The sequence below is a fragment of the Heptranchias perlo genome, unplaced genomic scaffold, assembly GCF_035084215.1.
Source record: "Heptranchias perlo isolate sHepPer1 unplaced genomic scaffold, sHepPer1.hap1 HAP1_SCAFFOLD_230, whole genome shotgun sequence".
NCBI lineage: Eukaryota > Metazoa > Chordata > Chondrichthyes > Hexanchiformes > Hexanchidae > Heptranchias > Heptranchias perlo.
The window spans coordinates 1-20,900 of NW_027139244.1; positions in this window are offsets into that span (position 1 = coordinate 1).

Here is a 20,900-nt window from a genome sequence, read left to right on the forward strand (position 1 = left end):
TCTGGGGAGAGCAGTGAGTGGTAAAGTCCACACTCTCTCCCCACACACCCCTGGGGTGAGCAGTGAGTGGTAAAGTCCACACTCTCCCCCCACACACACCCCTGGGGAGAGCAGTGAGTGGTAAAGTCCACACTCTCTCCCCACACCCCCCCCTGGGGAGAGCAGTGAGTGGTAAAGTCCACACTCTCCCCCACACAACCCCCCTGGGGAGAGCAGTGAGTGGTAAAGTCCACACTCTCCCCCCACACCCCCCCCCCCCGCCCTGGGGAGAGCAGTGAGTGGTAAAGTCCACACTCTCTCCCCACACACACCCCTGGGGAGAGCAGTGAGTGGTAAAGACCACACTCTCTCCACACACATCCCTGGGGAGAGCAGTGAGTGGTAAAGTCCACACTCTCTCCTCACACACCCCTGGGGAGAGCAGTGAGTGGTAAAGTCCACACTCTCCCCCACACCCCCCCCCCTGGGGAGAGCAGTGAGTGGTAAAGTCCACACTCTCTCCCCCCACAAACCCCTGGGGAGAGCAGTGAGTGGTAAAGTCCACACTCTCTCCCCCCACAAACCCCTGGGGAGAGCAGTGAGTGGTAAAGTCCACACTCTCTCCTCACACACCCCTGGGGAGAGCAGTGAGTGGTAAAGTCCACACTCTCCCCACACCCCCCTGGGGAGAGCAGTGAGTGATAAAGTCCACACTCTCTCCCCCCACACACCCCTGGGGAGAGCAGTGAGTGGTAAAGTCCACACTCTCCCCCCACACACCCCTGGGGAGAGCAGTGAGTGGTAAAGTCCACACTCTCCCCCCACACACACCCCTGGGGAGAGCAGTGAGTGGTAAAGTCCACACTCTCTCCCCACACACGCCCCTGGGGAGAGCAGTGAGTGGTAAAGTCCACACTCTCTCCCCACACACACCCCTGGGGAGTGCAGTGAGTGGTAAAGTCCACACTCTCTCCCCACACACACCCCTGGGGAGAGCAGTGAGTGGTAAAGTCCACACTCTCGACCCACACTCCCCTGGGGAGAGCAGTGAGTGGTAAAGTCCACACTCTCCCCCCACCCCCCCCTGGGGAGAGCAGTGAGTGGTAAAGTCCACACTCTCCCCCCACACACACCCCTGGGGAGAGCAGTGAGTGGTAAAGTCCACACTCTCCCCCCACACACACCCCTGGGGAGAGCAGTGAGTGGTAAAGTCCACACTCTCCCCCCACACCCCCCCCTGGGGAGAGCAGTGAGTGGTAAAGTCCACACTCTCCCCACACACACCCCTGGGGAGAGCAGTGAGTGGTAAAGTCCACACTCTCCCCACACACACCCCTGGGGAGAGCAGTGAGTGGTGAAGTCCACACTCTCTCCCCACACACACCCCTGGGGAGAGCAGTGAGTGGTAAAGTCCATACTCTCCCCCCACACACCCCCCCCCTGGGGAGAGCAGTGAGTGGTAAAGTCCACACTCTCCCCCCACACACCCCCCCTGGGGAGAGCAGTGAGTGGTAAAGTCCACACTCTCCCCACACACGCCCCTGGGGAGAGCAGTGAGTGGTAAAGTCCACACTCTCCCCACACCCCCCCCCCCTGGGGAGAGCAGTGAGTGGTAAAGTCCACACTCTCCCACCACACACCCCCCCTGGGGAGAGCAGTGAGTGGTAAAGTCCACACTCTCCCCACAGACACCCCCCCTGGGGAGAGCAGTGAGTGGTAAAGTCCACACTCTCTCCCCACACACCCCTGGGGTGAGCAGTGAGTGGTAAAGTCCACACTCTCTCCCCACACACACCCCTGGGGAGAGCAGTGAGTGGTAAAGTCCACAGTCTCCCCACACACACCCCTGGGGTGAGCAGTGAGTGGTAAAGTCCACACTCTCTCCCCACACACACCCCTGCGGAGAGCAGTGAGTGGTAAAGTCCAAACTCTCCCCCACACACACCCCTGGGGAGAGCAGTGAGTGGTAAAGTCCACACTCTCCCCACAGACACCCCCCCTGGGGAGAGCAGTGAGTGGTAAAGTCCACACTCTCTCCCCACACACCCCTGGGGTGAGCAGTGAGTGGTAAAGTCCACACTCTCTCTCCCCACACACCCCTGGGGTGAGCAGTGAGTGGTAAAGTCCACACTCTCCCCACACACACCCCTGGGGAGAGCAGTGAGTGGTAAAGTCCACACTCTCCCCCCACACCCCCCCCTGGGGAGAGCAGTGAGTGGTAAAGTCCACACTCTCCCCACTCACCCCCCCTGGGGAGAGCAGTGAGTGGTAAAGTCCACACTCCCCACACACACCCCTGGGGAGAGCAGTGAGTGGTAAAGTCCACACTCTCCCCACACACACCCCTGGGGAGAGCAGTGAGTGGTAAAGTCCACACTCTCCCCACACACACCCCTGGGGAGAGCAGTGAGTGGTAAAGTCCACACTCTCTCCCCACACACACCCCTGGGGAGAGCAGTGAGTGGTAAAGTCCACACTCTCCCCCCACACACCCCCCCTGGGGAGAGCAGTGAGTGGTAAAGTCCACACTCTCCCCACACACACCCCTGGGGAGAGCAGTGAGTGGTAAAGTCCACACTCTCTCCCCACACACACCCCTGGGGAGAGCAGTGAGTGGTAAAGTCCACACTCTCCCCACACACACCCCTGGGGAGAGCAGTGAGTGGTAAAGTCCACACTCTCCCCCCACACCCCCCCCCCCTGGGGAGAGCAGTGAGTGGTAAAGTCCACACTCTCCCCCCACACACACCCCTGGGGAGAGCAGTGAGTGGTAAAGTCCACACTCACCCCACACCCCCCCCCCCTGGGGAGAGCAGTGAGTGGTAAAGTCCATACTCTCCTCCCACACACCCCTGGGGAGAGCAGTGAGTGGGAAAGTCCATACTCTCCCCACACACACCCCTGGGGAGAGCAGTGAGTGGTAAAGTCCACACTCTCCCCACACACACCCCTGGGGAGAGCAGTGAGTGGTAAAGTCCACACTCTCCCCACACCCCCCCCCCCTGGGGAGAGCAGTGAGTGGTAAAGTCCACACTCTCCCCACACACACCCCCCTGGGGAGAGCAGTGAGTGGTAAAGTCCCTACTCTTTCCCCACACACCCCTGGGGAGAGCAGTGAGTGGTAAAGTCCACACTCTCCCCACACACCCCCCCTGGGGAGAGCAGTGAGTGGTAAAGTCCACACTCTCCCCCACACCCCCCCCCTGGGGAGATCAGTGAGTAGGAAAGTCCGCACTCTCCCCCCACCCCCCCCTGGGGAGAGCAGTGAGTGGTAAAGTCCGCACTCTCCACCCCACACACCCCCCCTGGGGAGAGCAGTGAGTGGTAAAGTCCACACTCTCCCCACACACCCCTGGGTAGAGCAGTGAGTGGTAAAGTCCACACTCTCCCCCCACACCCCCCTGGGGAGAGCAGTGAGTGGTAAAGTCCACACTCTCCCCACACACACCCCTGGGGAGAGCAGTGAGTGGTAAAGTCCACACTCTCCCCACACCCCCCCCCCCCCCTGGGGAGAGCAGTGAGTGGTAAAGTCCATACTCTCCCCCCACACACACCCCTGGGGAGAGCAGTGAGTGGTAAAGTCCCTACTCTTTCCCCACACACCCCTGGGGAGAGCAGTGAGTGGTAAAGTCCACACTCTCCCCACACACCCCCCCTGGGGAGAGCAGTGAGTGGTAAAGTCCACACTCTCCCCCCACACCCCCCCCCTGGGGAGATCAGTGAGTGGTAAAGTCCACACTCTCCACCCCACACACCCCCCCTGGGGAGATCAGTGAGTGGTAAAGTCCACACTCTCCACCCCACACACCCCCCCTGGGGAGAGCAGTGAGTGGTAAAGTCCACACTCTCCACCCCACACACCCCCCCTGGGGAGAGCAGTGAGTGGTAAAGTCCACACTCTCCCCACACACCCCTGGGTAGAGCAGTGAGTGGTAAAGTCCACACTCTCCCCCCACACCCCCCTGGGGAGAGCAGTGAGTGGTAAAGTCCACACTCTCCCCCACACACCCCTGGGGAGAGCAGTGAGTGGTAAAGTCCACACTCTCCCCCCACACCCCCCCCCCTGGGGAGAGCAGTGAGTGGTAAAGTCCACACTCTCTCCCCACACACCCCTGGGGAGAGCAGTGAGTGGTAAAGTCCACACTCTCTCCCCACACCCCCCCCTGGGTAGAGCAGTGAGTGGTAAAGTCCACACTCTCCCCACACACACCCCCCTGGGGAGAGCAGTGAGTGGTAAAGTCCACACTCTCCACCCACACACACCCCTGGGGAGAGCAGTGAGTGGTAAAGTCCACACTCTCCCCCCACACACACCCCTGGGGAGAGCAGTGAGTGGTAAAGTCCACACTCTCTCCCCACACACACCCCTGGGGAGAGCAGTGAGTGGTAAAGTCCACACTCTCCCCACACACACCCCTGGGGAGAGCAGTGAGTGGTAAAGTCCACACTCTCCCGACACACACCCCCCTGGGGAGAGCAGTGAGTGGTAAAGTCCACACTCTCCCCCCACACCCCCCTGGGGAGAGCAGTGAGTGGTAAAGTCCACACTCTCCCCACACACACCCCTGGGGAGAGCAGTGAGTGGTAAAGTCCACACTCTCCCCACACACACCCCCCTGGGGAGAGCAGTGAGTGGTAAAGTCCACACTCTCCCCCCACACACCCCTGGGGAGAGCAGTGAGTGGTAAAGTCCACACTCTCCCCCCACACACACCCCTGGGGAGAGCAGTGAGTGGTAAAGTCCACACTCTCCCCCCACACACACCCCTGGGGAGAGCAGTGAGTGGTAAAGTCCACACTCTCCCCCCACACACACCGCTGGGGAGAGCAGTGAGTGGTAAAGTCCACACTCTCCCCACACACACCCCTGGGGAGAGCAGTGAGTGGTAAAGTCCATACTCTTTCCCCACACCCCCCTGGGGAGAGCAGTGAGTGGTAAAGTCCACACTCTCCCCACACACACCCCTGGGGAGAGCAGTGAGTGGTAAAGTCCACACTCTCCCCACACACACCCCCCTGGGGAGAGCAGTGAGTGGTAAAGTCCACACTCTCCCCCCACACACCCCTGGGGAGAGCAGTGAGTGGTAAAGTCCACACTCTCCCCACACACACCCCTGGGGAGAGCAGTGAGTGGTAAAGTCCACACTCTCCCCCCACACACACCCCTGGGGAGAGCAGTGAGTGGTAAAGTCCACACTCTCCCCACACACACCCCTGGGGAGAGCAGTGAGTGGTAAAGTCCACACTCTCCTCCCACACACACCCCTGGGGAGAGCAGTGAGTGGTAAAGTCCACACTCTCCCCACACACCCCCCCCCTGGGGAGAGCAGTGAGTGGTCAAGTCCACACACTTTCCCCACACACCCCTGGGGAGAGCAGTGAGTGGTAAAGTCCACACTCTCCCCACACACACACCCCTGGGGAGAGCAGTGAGTGGTAAAGTCCACACTCTTTCCCCACACACCCCTGGGGAGAGCAGTGAGTGGTAAAGTCCACACTCTCCCCACACACCCCCCCTGGGGAGAGCAGTGAGTGGTAAAGTCCACACTCTCCCCACCGACACCCCTGGGGAGAGCAGTGAGTGGTAAAGTCCACACTCTTTCCCCACACACCCCTGGGGAGAGCAGTGAGTGGTAAAGTCCACACTCTTTCCCCACACACCCCTGGGGAGAGCAGTGAGTGGTAAAGTCCACACTCTCTCCCCACACACCCCCCCTGGGGAGAGCAGTGAGTGGTAAAGTCCACACTCTCCCCACACACACCCCTGGGGAGAGCAGTGAGTGGTAAAGTCCACACTCTCCCCCCACACCCCCCCCCCCTGGGGAGAGCAGTGAGTGGTAAAGTCCACACTCTCCCCACACACACCCCCCCTGGGGAGAGCAGTGAGTGGTAAAGTCCACACTCTCCCCCCACACCCCCCCCCTGGGGAGAGCAGTGAGTGGTAAAGTCCACACTCTCCCCACACACCCCTGGGGAGAGCAGTGAGTGGTAAAGTCCACACTCTCCCCCCACACACCCCCCCTGGGGAGAGCAGTGAGTGGTAAAGTCCACACTCTTTCCCCACACACCCCTGTGGAGAGCAGTGAGTGGTAAAGTCCGCACTCTCCCCCCCCCCCCCCCCCTGGGTAGAGCAGTGAGTGGTAAAGTCCACACTCTCCCCACACCCCCCCCCCCCCCTGGGGAGAGCAGTGAGTGGTGAAGTCCACACTCTCCCCACACACACCCCTGGGGAGAGCAGTGAGTGGTAAAGTCCACACTCTCCCCACACACACCCCTGGGGAGAGCAGTGAGTGGTAAAGTCCACACTCTCCCCACACACACCCCTGGGGAGAGCAGTGAGTGGTAAAGTCCACACTCTCCCCACACACCCCCCTGGGGAGAGCAGTGAGTGGTAAAGTCCACACTCTCCCCACCCCCCCCTGGGGAGAGCAGTGAGTGGTAAAGTCCACACTCTCCCTACACACCCCTGGGGAGAGCAGTGAGTGGTAAAGTCCACACTCTCCCCACACACCCCTAGGGAGAGCAGTGAGTGGTAAAGTCCACACTCTCCCCACACACACCCCCCCCTGGGGAGAGCAGTGAGTGGTAAAGTCCACACTCTCCCCACACACCCCCCTGGGGAGAGCAGTGAGTGGTAAAGTCCACACTCTCCCCACACACACCCCCCCCTGGGGAGAGCAGTGAGTGGTAAAGTCCACACTCTCCCCACACCCCCCCCCTGGGGAGAGCAGTGAGTGGTAAAGTCCACACTCCCCCCACACACACCCCTGGGGAGAGCAGTGAGTGGTAAAGTCCACACTCCCCCCCACACACACCCCTGGGGAGAGCAGTGAGTGGTAAAGTCCATACTCTTTCCCCACACACCCCTGGGGAGAGCAGTGAGTGGTAAAGTCCACACTCTCTCCCCCACACACCCCTGGGGAGAGCAGTGAGTGGTAAAGTCCATACTCTTTCCCCACACACCCCTGGGGAGAGCAGTGAGTGGTAAAGTCCACACTCTCCCCCCACACAGCCCCCTGGGGAGAGCAGTGAGTGGTAAAGTCCACACTCTCTCCCCCCCACACACCCCCCTGGGGAGAGCAGTGAGTGGTAAAGTCCACTCTCTCCCCACACACACCCCCCCCTGGGGAGAGCAGTGAGTGGTAAAGTCCACACTCCCCCCACACACACCCCTGGGGAGAGCAGTGAGTGGTAAAGTCCACACTCTCCCCCCACACACACCCCTGGGGAGAGCAGTGAGTGGTAAAGTCCACACTCTCCCCACACACACACCCCTGGGGAGAGCAGTGAGTGGTAAAGTCCACACTCTCCCCACACACCCCCCTGGGGAGAGCAGTGAGTGGTAAAGTCCATACTCTTTCCCCACACACCCCTGGGGAGAGCAGTGAGTGGTAAAGTCCATACTCTTTCCCCACACACCCCTGGGGAGAGCAGTGAGTGGTAAAGTCCACACTCTCCCCCCACACACCCCTGGGGAGAGCAGTGAGTGGTAAAGTCCACACTCTCCCCCCACACACCCCTGGGGAGAGCAGTGAGTGGTAAAGTCCACACTCTCCCCACAGACACCCCCCTGGAGTGAAATACATTGATGTTATCGAAAGCTGACCGACCAGGGGAGACCTCACAGTGTTGGAGACGGAAAGTATTGGTTGAACTCGTGCTTTATGAGATCAAGCACAAAGCTGGCCTGATTTGAATGATTCACTTGTGTTTATTAAATAATTATCATGTGCCTGTTGCAGGCAGTAACTGTTCAGGGTCAGCCAATGGGGAATAGTCTTGTTTCAGCAATAACCCATTGAAATTGCATTCCAGCCTCCATATGAATGATAATCCGTTTTGCGTTAGCTGTTCAATATAACTCTTCGCATTGATACTGCAAAAATAATAATGAAATGTCCATACATCATTATACTAAACTCTAGTGGAAGTTATGCAAATATTATGCAAACCATTTTAAAATTAACATATGATTAGAAATTAGCTTATGAAATCGATGTGAAATCTCCAGCAAAAAGCGAACCTGCAAACAAATTCTCTTTAATTCAAACATTAATGGGCCGGATTTTGCTGTGAGCAGCGAGCGAATGGCACCAGGTGTAGGTTAGACTTGCCCATAGACCCTCTCTGGGGTTTTACACAGCAAGTTACTGGGAATGGAACATCAAACGATGTGACCCCCCTCAGCAGGGCATCTGGAACCTGTGTGTACAGGGCGAGCAACTGGATATCTCCGTAATCAATCAGATTGAAGAATTGGTAATGAGAGCACAGAGACTGAACCAGGAAGTGTCAGAATGGTGAATTCAATGTCAAATCAGGTCCAGTATGAGAAATAAAGAGAGGGAAGAAAAGATTGGATTAAGAGACAGAAAGAAAAGTGACAGAAAGAAAACGTAAAAATTTTTAAATTATTTCTTTTATCTCCAACATGAATTAAAAGCTGAGGGAATGAGAGTGCTCAGTTCGAACAGTCAGTTTTCAGTGCCTGAGAGGTTTTTTTTAGCAGTAATTAAGACTTAACATATTCTTAAAAGGGGACAAGCCCGAACTTTTTTTGTGACGAGTTTGGTCCGTATCTATGACATCAGGACAGTAACTTCACACCGTTCAATGTATTTCAATGGGGAGCCAATCGGTGAGGTGCCCTCGTCACACAGCTTACGGAGGGGGCAACACATCACAGACAGCAACTTCTGGATTTCCCCATTTAACTGAGCCTGTGGGCTTGCCGGGAGTTACTGTTCAATTTGCACATGAATAACGGTGAGCGCTGTTCGTCTCATCCTTACTTAGAATCAGAGAATCGTAGAAAGGTTACAGACAGAAGGAGGCCATTTGGCGCATCAAATCCGCGCCATCTCTCTGCGCGAACAATCCAGCGAGTCCCACTCCCCCGCCCTATCCCCGTAGCACTGCATTTTTTTTTTGTTTCAAATACTTATCCAGTTCCCTTTTGAAGGCCATGATTGAATCTGCCTCCACCACCCCCACGGGCAGTGCATTCCAGATCCTAATCAATCGCTGTGTAAAAAAGATTTTCCTCATGTCACCTTTAATTTTTTGCCAATCACCTTAAATCTATGTCCCCTGGTCCTTGAACCTTCTGCCAATGGGAACAGTTTGTCTCTATCTACTTTTTCTAGACCCTTCATGATTTTGAATACCTCTATCAAATCTCCTTAAAACCGTCTTTATTCAAAAGGAGAACAACCCCAGCTTCTCCAGTCTATCCACGTAACTAAAGTCCCTCATGCCTGGAATCATTCTCGTAAATCTCTTCTCTCTAAGGCCTTCACATTTTTCCTAAAGTGCGGTGCCCTGAACTGGACACAATACTCCAGTTGTGGCCGAACCAGTGTTTTATAAAGGTTCATCATGACTTTCTTGCTTTTGTACTCTATGCCTCTATTTATAAAACCCAGGATCCCATATGCTTTTTTAATCACTTTCTCATCCTGCCCTGCCACCTTTAACATAAGAACATAGGAACAGAATAGGCCATTCGGCCCCTCGTGCCTGCTCCACCATTTGATAAGATCATGGCTGATCTGTGATCTAACTCCTGCCTTTGGCCCATTTCCCTTAATACCTTTGGTTGCCAAAAAGCTATCTAGCTCAGATTTAAATTTAGCAATTGAGCTAGTATCAATTGTCGTTTGCTGAAGAGAGTTCCAAACTTCTACAACCCTTTGTGTGTAGAAATGTTTTCTAATCTTGCTCCTGAAAGGTCTGCCTCTAATTTTTAGATTGTGCCCCCTACTCCTAGAATCCCCAACCAGCGGAAATAGTTTATCTCTATCCACTCTATCCGTTCCCCTTAATATCTTATAAACTTCGATCAGATCACCCCTTAACCTTCGAGACTCCAGAGAATACAACCCCAATTTGTGTAATCTCTCCTCGTAACTTAACCCTTGAAGTCTGGGTATCATTCTAGTAAACTTACACTGCACTCCCTCCAAGGCCAATATGTCCTTCCGAAGGTGCGGTGCCCAGAACTGCTCACAGTACTCCAGGTGCGGTCCAACAATTTGTGCACATATACCCCCAGATCTCACTGTTCCTGTACCCCTTTTGCAGTTGTGCCCTCCACTTTATATTGCCCATATATTTACACCACAAAATCCAGTCCATTGCTTCAGCTCGATGAAAAAGTTCTGGCATTACAATACATTTTCCAAGGGACACATGTACAATTCTTGGGCAGTAGTGACCAGGGTCACTGCCAAAACCAGCTTACCGCTCGTTCTCTCCCGTTCTTCGAAAGCTGAATCTGTTTCAGCAACTGGAACCTCTGCTCCATCAGCAAGGTCGGCCCAGACGAGAAGGCTGAAATATCATTGTCAAGCTGGGAATTTAGAAAAAAAAGGGGCAATTCCCCAAAGAGTAAATGTCGAACCTCCTGTGTGACGGCCTTAGTGTCTTAAATATACTGATGGGGAAGGAAATTATGAGGAGAGGTTGCATAAACTTTGTTTGTATTCCCTTGAGTTTCGAAGGTTGACAGGTGATCTAATCTGATGATTGCAGGATTTGATAGGGTAGATAGAGAGAAACTATTTCCTCTGGTGGGGGGAGTCCAGAACAAGGGGTCATAATCTTAAAATGAGATCTAGGCCGTTCAGGGGTGATGTCAGGAAGCATTTCTTTACACAAATGAGTATGGAAATCAGGAACTCTTTCTCCCAAAAAGGCTGTGGATGCTGGGGATAATTTGGAAACTTCAAGATCAATAGAGTTTTGTGGGGTAAGGATATCAACAGATATGGAGCAAATGCGGGTAAATGGAGTTAAGATACTGATCAGCCACAATCTAGTTGAATGGAGGAACAGGCTCAAGGGGCTGAATGGTCTACTCCTGCTTAACATAAGAATGTAAGAAATAGGAGCAAGGGTAGGCCTTATGGCCCCTCGAGCCCGCTCTACCATTCAATAAGATCATGGCTGATCCTCATCCTCAACTCCACTTTCCTGCCCGATTCCCATATCCCTTGATTTCTCCAGAGTCCAAAAATCTATCGATCTCAGCCTTGAATATATTCAATGACTCAACATCCACAGCCCTCCTGGGGTAGAGAATTCCAAAGGTTGACAACCCTCTCAGTGAAGAATTTCCTCCTCGTCTCAGTCTTAAATGGCCAACCCCTTATCTTGAGACAATGCCCCCTAATTCTAGACTCTCAACATCTACCCTGTCAAGCCCTCTCGGAATCTTATATGTTTCATAGTGATCAACTCTCATTCTTCTAAACTCCAGCGAGTATAAGCCCATTCTATACAACTTCTCCTCACAGGACATCGTTCTCATCCCAGGAATCAATCGAGTGAACTTTCATTGCACTGCCTCCAAGGCACATATAGCCTTCCTTAGATAAGGAGACTAAAACTGTACACAGCAATCCTGGTAAGGTCTCACCAAAGCCCTATACAATTGTATAAAGATTTTCTTACTCTTGTACTCCAACATGGCACGTGGGAACAACACCACCTGCACGTTCCCCTCCAAGTCACACAGCATCCCGACTTGGAAATATATCGCCGTTCCTTCATCGTCACTGGGTCAAAATCCTGGAACTCCCTTCCTAACAGCACTGTGGGAGAACCTTCACCACACGGACTGCAGCGGTTCAAAAAGGCGGCTCACCACCACCTTCTCAAGGGCAATTATGGATGGGCAATAAATGCTGGCCTTGTCAGCGATGCCCACATCCTATGAACGAATAAAGAAAAACCATACAATAAAGGCCAACATAACATTTGACTTCCTAATTGCTTACTATACCTGCCTGCTAACTTTCTGTGTTTCGTGCACAAGGACACCCAAATCCCACTGAACACCAACATTTCTTAGTCTCTCACCTTTTAAAAAATATCCTGTTTTTCTATTCTTCCTACCAAAGTGAAGAATCTTACTTTTCCCCACATTATACTCCATCTGCCACCTTCTTGCCCACTTGCTTACCCTGTCTATATCCCTTTTTAGACTTTTTGGGTTCGATTTTAAACGGAACTTGTGGGTGTGTTGATGGCGGGGGGTCTGCAAAAATTGCAGAAATGCAGAGCAGGTTCAGAAGCCGACTCCAACCCGCCGACTTCCGAGTTCCCCACAGATGCACCTGTCTGCACTCGGGCGTCCCGAATCTGGAAGTCCCGCTGGTAATTAAAGCCGGTTGTAATGATAGTTAAACAACCAAATGTGCCTCTCTGAGGTACTTATGGCACTTTACTTGTGATATATTAGGTAGTTAGTGCTATTTTTAAACTTACCTAGGCGGTTTTCCCATTGCTTCTCGTTCACACCTGGTGAAACCAGTGCCGGATCAGGCAAAAAGAAACAAAATAAATTAAAGAACAAACCACTGCACAAAGTTAAAACACAAAATCAACCTAACTTCTCACCTTGCTCCGATGTCCGAAGTCTCCCTCTCTGATCTCCCCATCTTTCGCCCACTTCCCCCTGATCTCCCCTGCTTTACCCCCCCCATGTACACCCGATCTCAACCCCCGATATTCCACTCTCCTCCCCGTCTTCCGCTCTCCCCCATCTTCCCCTCCCTCGATCTTCCCCTCTCTCCCCCGATCTTCCCCTCTCTCCCCCGATCTTCCCCTCTCCCCCGATCTTCCCCTCTCTCTCCCCCGATCTTCCCATCCTCCCAATCTTCCCCTCTCTCCCCCGATCTTCCCCTCTCTCTCCCCCGATCTTCCCCTCTCTCTCCCCCGATCTTCCCCTCTCTCTCCCCCGATCTTCCCCTCTCTCTCCCCCGATCTTCCCCTCTCTCCCCCGATCTTCCCCTCTCTCTCCCCCGATCTTCCTCTCTCTCCCCCGATCTTCCCCTCTCTCCCCCGATCTTCCCCTCTCTCTCCCCCGATCTTCCCCTCTCTCCCCCGATCTTCCCCTCTCTCTCCCGATCTTCCCCTCTCTCTCCCCCGATCTTCCTCTCTCTCCCCCGATCTTCCCCTCTCTCCCCCGATCTTCCCCTCTCTCCCCCGATCTTCCCCTCTCTCCCCCGATCTTCCCCTCTCCCCCGATCTTCCCCTCTCTCCCCCGATCTTCCCATCCTCCCAATCTTCTTCTCTCTACCCCGATCTTCCCCTCTCTCCTCCCGATCTTCTTCTCTCTCCCCTGATCTTCCCCTCTCTCCCCGATCTTCCCCTCTCCTCACCCCCAATTTTCCCCTCTCCCCCGATCTTCTCCTCTCGCCCCACCGATCTTCCACTCTCCACGCCCCCCCGATCTTCCCCTCTCTCCCCCACCCCCAATCTTCCACTCTCCACGCCCCCCCGATCTTCCCCACTCTCCCCACCCCCCATCTTCCATTCCACCGCAGGCTGATGTCTCGCTCTCTCTCTTTCTCTCACACTCCCCACCCACCCCCCCTCGCATTGCAGCTCCTGTCGGCAGCCAGCCTGTCAATCAGGGGCTGCCCAGCGCGAAACCTGGAAAGAACTTTAATCACCACCAATTACATTGCAATCACATCGGAAACGGTAAGTTTTGTTTATTCGGGTTCACCACACGGACCTCACTACCTCCCCCACCCCCCGCCAACCTGTCAACATTTCAAAATTAACCCCTTTATGTCCTCCTTCCAGCTTACTTTGACAGTTCTGAATTAAAGGGCCACCCACGCTACAATCAATGCAATCAACAAACAATCAGAAACTTCCCCATCCGCCCAGCTGGAACGAAAATACTTACAGAAGGCTTAAAAATACCAGCCTGACACTACTTTTTAAAGTGCAGAGACTTATAATGACGGCAAAACAACAAACAATTAATTTTTTTAAATGTGGGATGCCTGATTATTCCTATTTTCATATTTTTTCAACATTAAAGAAATTTATTAAAAAATACAAATTTTGTTCTTATTAACTTTTAATTTCTGCATGTTTCAGTACATTACAAATAATTTCCTTGTCTTTTTATAATATGGTATGTTATTATGTTATTATTTTATTTAGACTAACGTAGAGAATGCCACTTTAAATGAATGAGGATCACTTGCCTGATTGTGGGCGGGGCTTCCATTCCCACAGTCTTTGCATCTGCACATGGTCTGAACTGATCACAGAGCGCTCATGGCCTGTGTTGTTCATGGAGCGCTCATGGCCTGTGTTGTTCATGGAGCGCTCATGGCCTGTGTTGTTCATGGAGCGCTCATGGCCTGTGTTGTTCATGGAGCGCTCATGGCCTGTGTTGTTCATGGAGCGCTCATGGCCTGTGTTGTTCATGGAGCGCTCATGGCCTGTGTTGTTCATGGAGCGCTCATGGCCTGTGTTGTTCATGGAGCGCTCATGGTCTGAACTGATCACAGAGCGCTCATGGTCTGCACTGATCACAGAGCGCACATGGTCTGCACTGATCACAGAGCGCTCATGGTCTGCACTGATCACAGAGCGCTCATGGTCTGAACTGATCACGGAGCGCTCATGGCCTGTGTTGTTCATGGAGCGCTCATGGCCTGTGTTGTTCATGGAGCGCTCATGGTCTGAACTGATCACAGAGCGCTCATGGTCTGCACTGATCACAGAGCGCTCATGGTCTGAACTGATCACGGAGCGCTCATGGCCTGTGTTGTTCATGGAGCGCTCATGGTCTGTGCTGTTCATGGAGCGCACATGGTCTGCACTGATCATGGAGCGCTCATGGCCTGCACTGATCACAGAGCGCTCATGGCCTGCACTGATCACGGAGCGCTCATGGCCTGCACTGATCACGGAGCGCTCATGGCCTGCACTGATCACGGAGCGCTCATGGTCTGCACTGATCACAGAGCGCTCATGGTCTGTGCTGATCACGGAGCACACTACTGGAGAAGATTTCAAAATGGAGCAAGTGGACGTGGTGGGCCACGCAGTGAGTACACAGAAAGCTGACACACCAGGGGAGGCCTCACTGTGTTGGGCATGGACTAAATTGCACTGAAGCGTTTACAAAGCAGAAATCTGACAGACCAGGGGAGTGAAATACATGTGGGTTTGTAAACACAGACTGGACTCTTCACACAGTCCGATGTTAGGAGAACCGTTCACATATCAGTGACTCCCTGGCCTCACAAGCTGCCAAGTGAGCCACTGTACTGCCCATGGGTTGCTCCTGCTCCTCCTCCTCCTCCGCCTCCTCCTTCTCCTCCTCCTCAATGTGGGTGGCAGATGCGGATGCGGTCTCCTCAAGCGGCACCCCTCCCAAGTTGTGCAAGGCGCAACACACGACTATAATGCATCCCACTCTGTCTGATGCGTATTGAAGCGCTCCCCCAGAATGATCAAGGCACCTAAATCGCATCTTGAGCAGCCCTATAACATGCTCAATTGTAGACCTGGTAGCGATGTGGCTGTCGTTATATCGACACTGTTGCTCGGTGATGGGGTTCCTCAGAGGTGTCGTGAGCCACATGTGTAGGAGGTATCCCTTGTCCCCGAGGAGCCAGCCCTTGCGGTTGTTCGGTGCGTGGAAGAGGGGCGGGATGTTGGACTCCTGGAGGATGAAGGAATCTTCACAGCTGCCAGGGAATCTGGTGCACAAATGAAAGAATCTCTTGCGGTGGTCATAAACGAGCTGAGTGTTGATGGAGTGATAGCCCTTCCTGTTGATGAACAGTCCTGGCTCGTGTGGAGGTGCTCGTATTGCTATATGGGTGCAATCGATTACACCCTGCACCCATGGGAAGCCAGCCACAGAGTGGAATCCCACTGCCCTCTCCGTCTGGTTGAGGTCGTCCATGGGGAAGTTGACGTAGTGCGAGGTCCTGCGAAACAAGCCGTCGGTGACCTGCCTTATGCACTTGTGTGCAGACGACTGAGAGACCCTGGCGATGTGCCTGGTGGCACCCTGGAATGATCGGGAATAGAAGAAGTTGAGGGTAATTATGACTTTGACAGCGACAGGAAAGGAGATGCTGCTTGCCAGCGAGGAGCAGCTCGGCATGAAGGAGGCTGCAGATGTCCGCGACTACCTGGTGATTGACTCAGCCTCTTCATGCACTGCTCCTCAGAGAGGTCCAGGAAGCTGAGCCTCGGTCTGTAGACCCTGTGGCAAGGGTAGTGCCTCCTGCGACATCGCTCTCTCTGTTGTTGCCCTCCCTGCTCTTGTGCAGGTGCCTGTGGTGCAGCACTGTGTGTGGAGCTCCACGTGGCGGAGGTGGATGTCGTGCCTGGCGAGGTTGGTGATGTTGCTCGGCCTCGGATGAAGTGATGAATGCAGCCATGGCACCCCCATCCTGACGGTATGAGTTTGAGGGGGTCCGCAAAGTAGGTAAATATGTTTGCACAGCAGAGTTTTGGGTGAAAAGTAAGAATTTTGAGTGAAAACACAAAGATCTTGCAGCCAAAACTTTGTCTGAAGTGACAGAGTGTCCTGCTGCAATAAATGACGTTTTCTCCCCATGTGTCAAATTATCTTTTGCATCTCCCACTGGCTGCTGGCTGAAACACGTCTGCTCCAACAGGGAGTGTTTCCCACAGCACGGGAGGCAAGCTGAGGATCCTTTTAAATTGCACCCCTGCCAAAATGCCTGGTCAATCAAGTAGTTCAACTACCTCAACTATCAGAGAAACTTTGCAAATTATCATTCCGCCGGCTTTAATTGCGGTTGGGACTCCCGCAATCGGGAGCTGCGCGTGGACCTGGACACGTCACTGGGGAACCCGGGAGTCAGCAGGTTGGAGCTGGGCTCTGAACCCGCTCGGGACTTTTGCGATTTTCGGAGCCCCCCCACATTCCCAAAGCACCCGGCTCCGTCATCCGAAAATCTGCCCTATAGACAGAGAGACCGAGAGACAGACAGAGTGAGAGAGAGACAGAGAGTGTTACAGACAGTGAGTGAGAGAGAGCTAGAGAGAGAAAGTGACAGACAGAAAATGAGAGAGAGACAGTGAGAGAAAGACAGAGAGAGAGAAAGACAGAGACAGAGAGAGAGACAGAGACAGAGAGTGTGATAGACAGAGAGTGAGAGAGAGCTAGAGAGAGAAAGTGACAGACAGAAAATGAGAGAGAGACAGAGAGAGAAAGTGACAGAGCATGAGAGAGAGACAGTGAGAGAGAGAGAGAGAGACAGAGAGAGAGAGACAGAGAGAGACAGAGACAGAGGGCTCGAATTTAGCAGGCCTGCGGGTTCCCAGCGGGTGGTCCTCCGGGAGCGTCGAAAACGCGAACGGCGAAATTAGTGGGTTGCCCACGCGATCGTAGGAGGCAATGCACTAATAGGATCCAATTACCTGCTCCTCCGGGGTCCACGGCGCTGGTCTGCGCGTCGATCGGGCTGCGCATGCGCAGTACGATCTGTCAGCTGGAGGCTCTCTAGTTAAAGGGGCAGTCCTCCACTGACAGATGCTGCAACCAATGGGACAAATTGCAGCATGGAGCAGCCCAGGGGGAAGGCTGCTCCCAGTTTAAAGATGCCTCACCCCAGGTATCATCAGATGGGGTGAGGAGGAGGGGGAGGACACAGATCTTCCCCTCGGCTGGCGGGAGGAAGCGGCCTGCCTCTGCCACCAAGAAGGCCTGGCTCGAGGTGGCAGAGGGGGTCACCTGCGCCACCAACATATGGCAAACCTGCATACAGTGCAGGAGGCGCTCCAATGACCGCAGTAGGTCAGCCACAGTGAGAACACGTAGTCTTTCCCCTACACTCCTTCTGCCACAACACTGCCCCCACCCCAAATCTCCTTCGGCACCGCCAACACTATTCTGTCACATCACCCTTCATGCCCACTCACACCCCATCCTCATCTTACCTCCACCTACTCACCTCGCCAGCACTCATCCTGCCACTAACACGCGACCCAATCCTCATACAATCTCATGGCTCCATCCCATACTCAACCTCTCGTGCATCTCCCTCACGGCCAGCCTCACTCAACCTGCCACCACCTGTGCTGCAGCCACAGGGCATGCATCACATATGTGCAGTAGGCAGGGTAAGGCAAACGTCTCGTCAGCATGAAGGGGGTGCACAAGGGTGTCTGAGGGTTTGTCATGGGTGTTACCCATATTGAATTTCAGCGCCACAAACAGCACACATTATATTGACACCACCACTGCCATGTCTCCGCGAATTCTGTCCATTGTGTCCAATAATGCCCGCTCCTGGGTATCACTATGAGGACCCACCACTGATGCCACCCATCGTGTTACTGCAGAGTAGGTGCAGGTGTATTTGCAGGGCTCGTCCGCGCAGACGACTGAGAGACATCGGCGGTGTAGCCGGCTGCACCCTGGAAGGATGCGGAGGAGAAGGTGTGGAGGACAGTGGTGACTTTGCCAGCGACAGGTAAGCAGTTGGTGCTGGGGCCAGCCAGGAGCAGCTTGGCATGAAAGAGGCTGCAGATCTCCACGACTACATGTCGAGCGAATCTGCGCCTCCCTGTGCACTGCTGCTCGGAGAGGTCCGGGGAGCTGCGCCTCGGTCTGTGGACCCTGTGGCGAGGGTAGTGCCCTCTGCGACGCGTCTCTCTCTGCGGTAGCCCTCCCTCCTGCTGTGCAGGTGAGCGTGCAACCACACCGTGTTGGGGGGATCCACGTCTCTGAGGCGGACGGCGTGGACTGCGAGGCTGCTGGGGCTGGTCATGCTCTTCGTCCTCTGAGGGTGTCCACGCACCACCCAACTGGCAGGTGTTGGTCTGTGGGGTTGTGCAGGGTAGGTGTGTGGGTCCTCGGAGTGGGGCTGCGGTTTCGTGTCGGTCTGTCCTCTGGCTTGGCGGGGGGTGGTGGGGGGCAGGGGTTGCCCTATGTGACGCGGTGGCCTCCTGCGTGGGTGAGGGCGCTCCCCCGTGGAGCGCACCTTGGCACCTGCCACAGGCTGCTGGCTGCAACACGCCTGGTTTGAAGGGTCCTGTTTCCCCCAGTGTGGGAAACTGACTGCTTTGAACCTAAAATCCCACACTTCCTCTTTTGACAGCTGCTTCAGCTCATTAACTGACCACAACGAGCAAGGTAAGTGCTCTCAAGTGGAACCCCGCTTGCTTTAATTGCCTGCGGGATTCCCACCAGCGGGGCTTTCGCGCGCAGCCCCGCACGTCAGCGCGGTACCCGGAAGTGGCCGGGATTTCTTCCGAATCCGGTCACGTGATCGGAGATCGGGATTTTCGGGGCCCCCCCGCTGGAAACCCGCAGGTAACCCGACCCTAAAATCGAGCCCCGAGAGTGTGATGGACAGAGAGGGCTCGATTTCAGGAGCGTGTTTCCGGCGGGTTCCCAGCGGGGCGGCCCCGAAAATCCCGATATCCAGTCACGTGACCGGATCGCGACAAAATCCTGGCGTGCGGGGCTGCGTGCGCAAGCAATTAAAGCCAGCGGGGTTCCACTTGAGAGTACTTACCTTGCTCGTTGTGGTCAGTTAATGAGCTGAAGCAGCTGTCAAAAGAGGAAGTGTGGGATTTTAGGTTCAAAGCACTGAGTTTCCCAGACTGGGGGAAACAGTCTCGCTCCAACCAGGCGTGTTGCAGCCAGCAGCCTGTGGCAGGTGCCAAGGTGCGCTCCACGGGGGAGAGCCCTCACCCACGCAGGAGGCCACCGCGTCACATAGGGCAACCCCTGCCCCCCACCACCCCCCGGCCAAGCCAGAGGACAGACCGACACGAAACCGCAGCCCCAGTCCGAGGAACCACACACCTACCCTGCACAACCCCTCAGACCAACACCTGCCAGATGGGTGGTGTGTGGACACCCTCGGAGGACGAACAGCATGACCAGCACCAGCAGCCTCGCAGTCCACGCCGTCCGCCGCAGAGACGTGGAGCCCCCCAACACGGGGTTGTTGCACGCCCACCTGCACAGCAGGAGGGAGGGCTACCGCAGAGAGAGACGCATCGCAGAGGGCACTACCCTCGCCACAGGGTCCACAGACCGAGGCGCAGCTCCCCGGACCTCTCCGAGCAGCAGTGCACACGGAGGCACAGATTCGCTCGACATGTAGTCGTGGAGATCTGCAGCCTCTTTCATGCCGAGCTGCTCCTGCCGGGCCCCAGCAACAAGTGCTTACCTGTCGCTGCCAAAGTCACCACTGCCCTCCACAACTTCTCCTCCGCATCCTTCCAGGGTGCAGCCGGCTACACCGCCGATGTCTCTCAGTGGTCTGCGCGGAAGAGCCCTGCAAGTACACCTGCACCTACTCTGCAGTAACACGATGGGTGGCATCAGTGGTGGGTACTCATAGTGATCCCCAGGAGCGGGCATTATTGGTCACAACAGACAGTATTCGCGGAGACATGGCAGTGGTGGTGCCAATATAATGTGTGCTGTTTGTTGCTCTGAAATTCAATATAGGCACCACCCATGGCAAACCCTCCGACACCCTTGTGCACCCCCTTCATGCTCACGAAACATTTGCCTTACGCTGCCTACTGCACATATGTGATGCATGCCCTGTGGCTGCAGCACAGGTGGTGGCAGGTTGAGTGAGGCTGGCCGTGAGGGAGATGCACGAGAGGGTGAGTATGGGATAGAGCCATGAGACTATATGAGGATTGGGTCAAGTTTTAGTGGCAGGATGAGTACTGGCGAGGTGAGTAGGTGGAGGTAAGATGAGGATGGGGTTTGAGTGGGTATGAGGGGTGATGTGACATAGTAGTGTTGGCGGTGCTGAAGGAGATGTGGGGTTGGGCCAGTGTTATGGCAGATGGAGTGTAGGGGAAAGACTTTGTGTTCTCACTGTGGCTGACCTACTGAGGTCATTGCAGCGCCTCCTGCACTGGATGCAGGTGGGCGATATGTTGGTTGCGCAGGTGACCCCCTCTGCCACCTCGAGCCAGGCCTTCTTGGTGGCAGAGGCTGGCCGCTTCCTCCCGCCCGCCGGGTGGAAGATCTCTGTCTTCGCCCTCCTCCTCACCCCATCTGATGATACCTGGGGTGAGGCATCATTAAACTGGGAGCAGCCTTCCCCCTGGGCTGCTCCATGCTGAAATTTGTTCCATTGGTT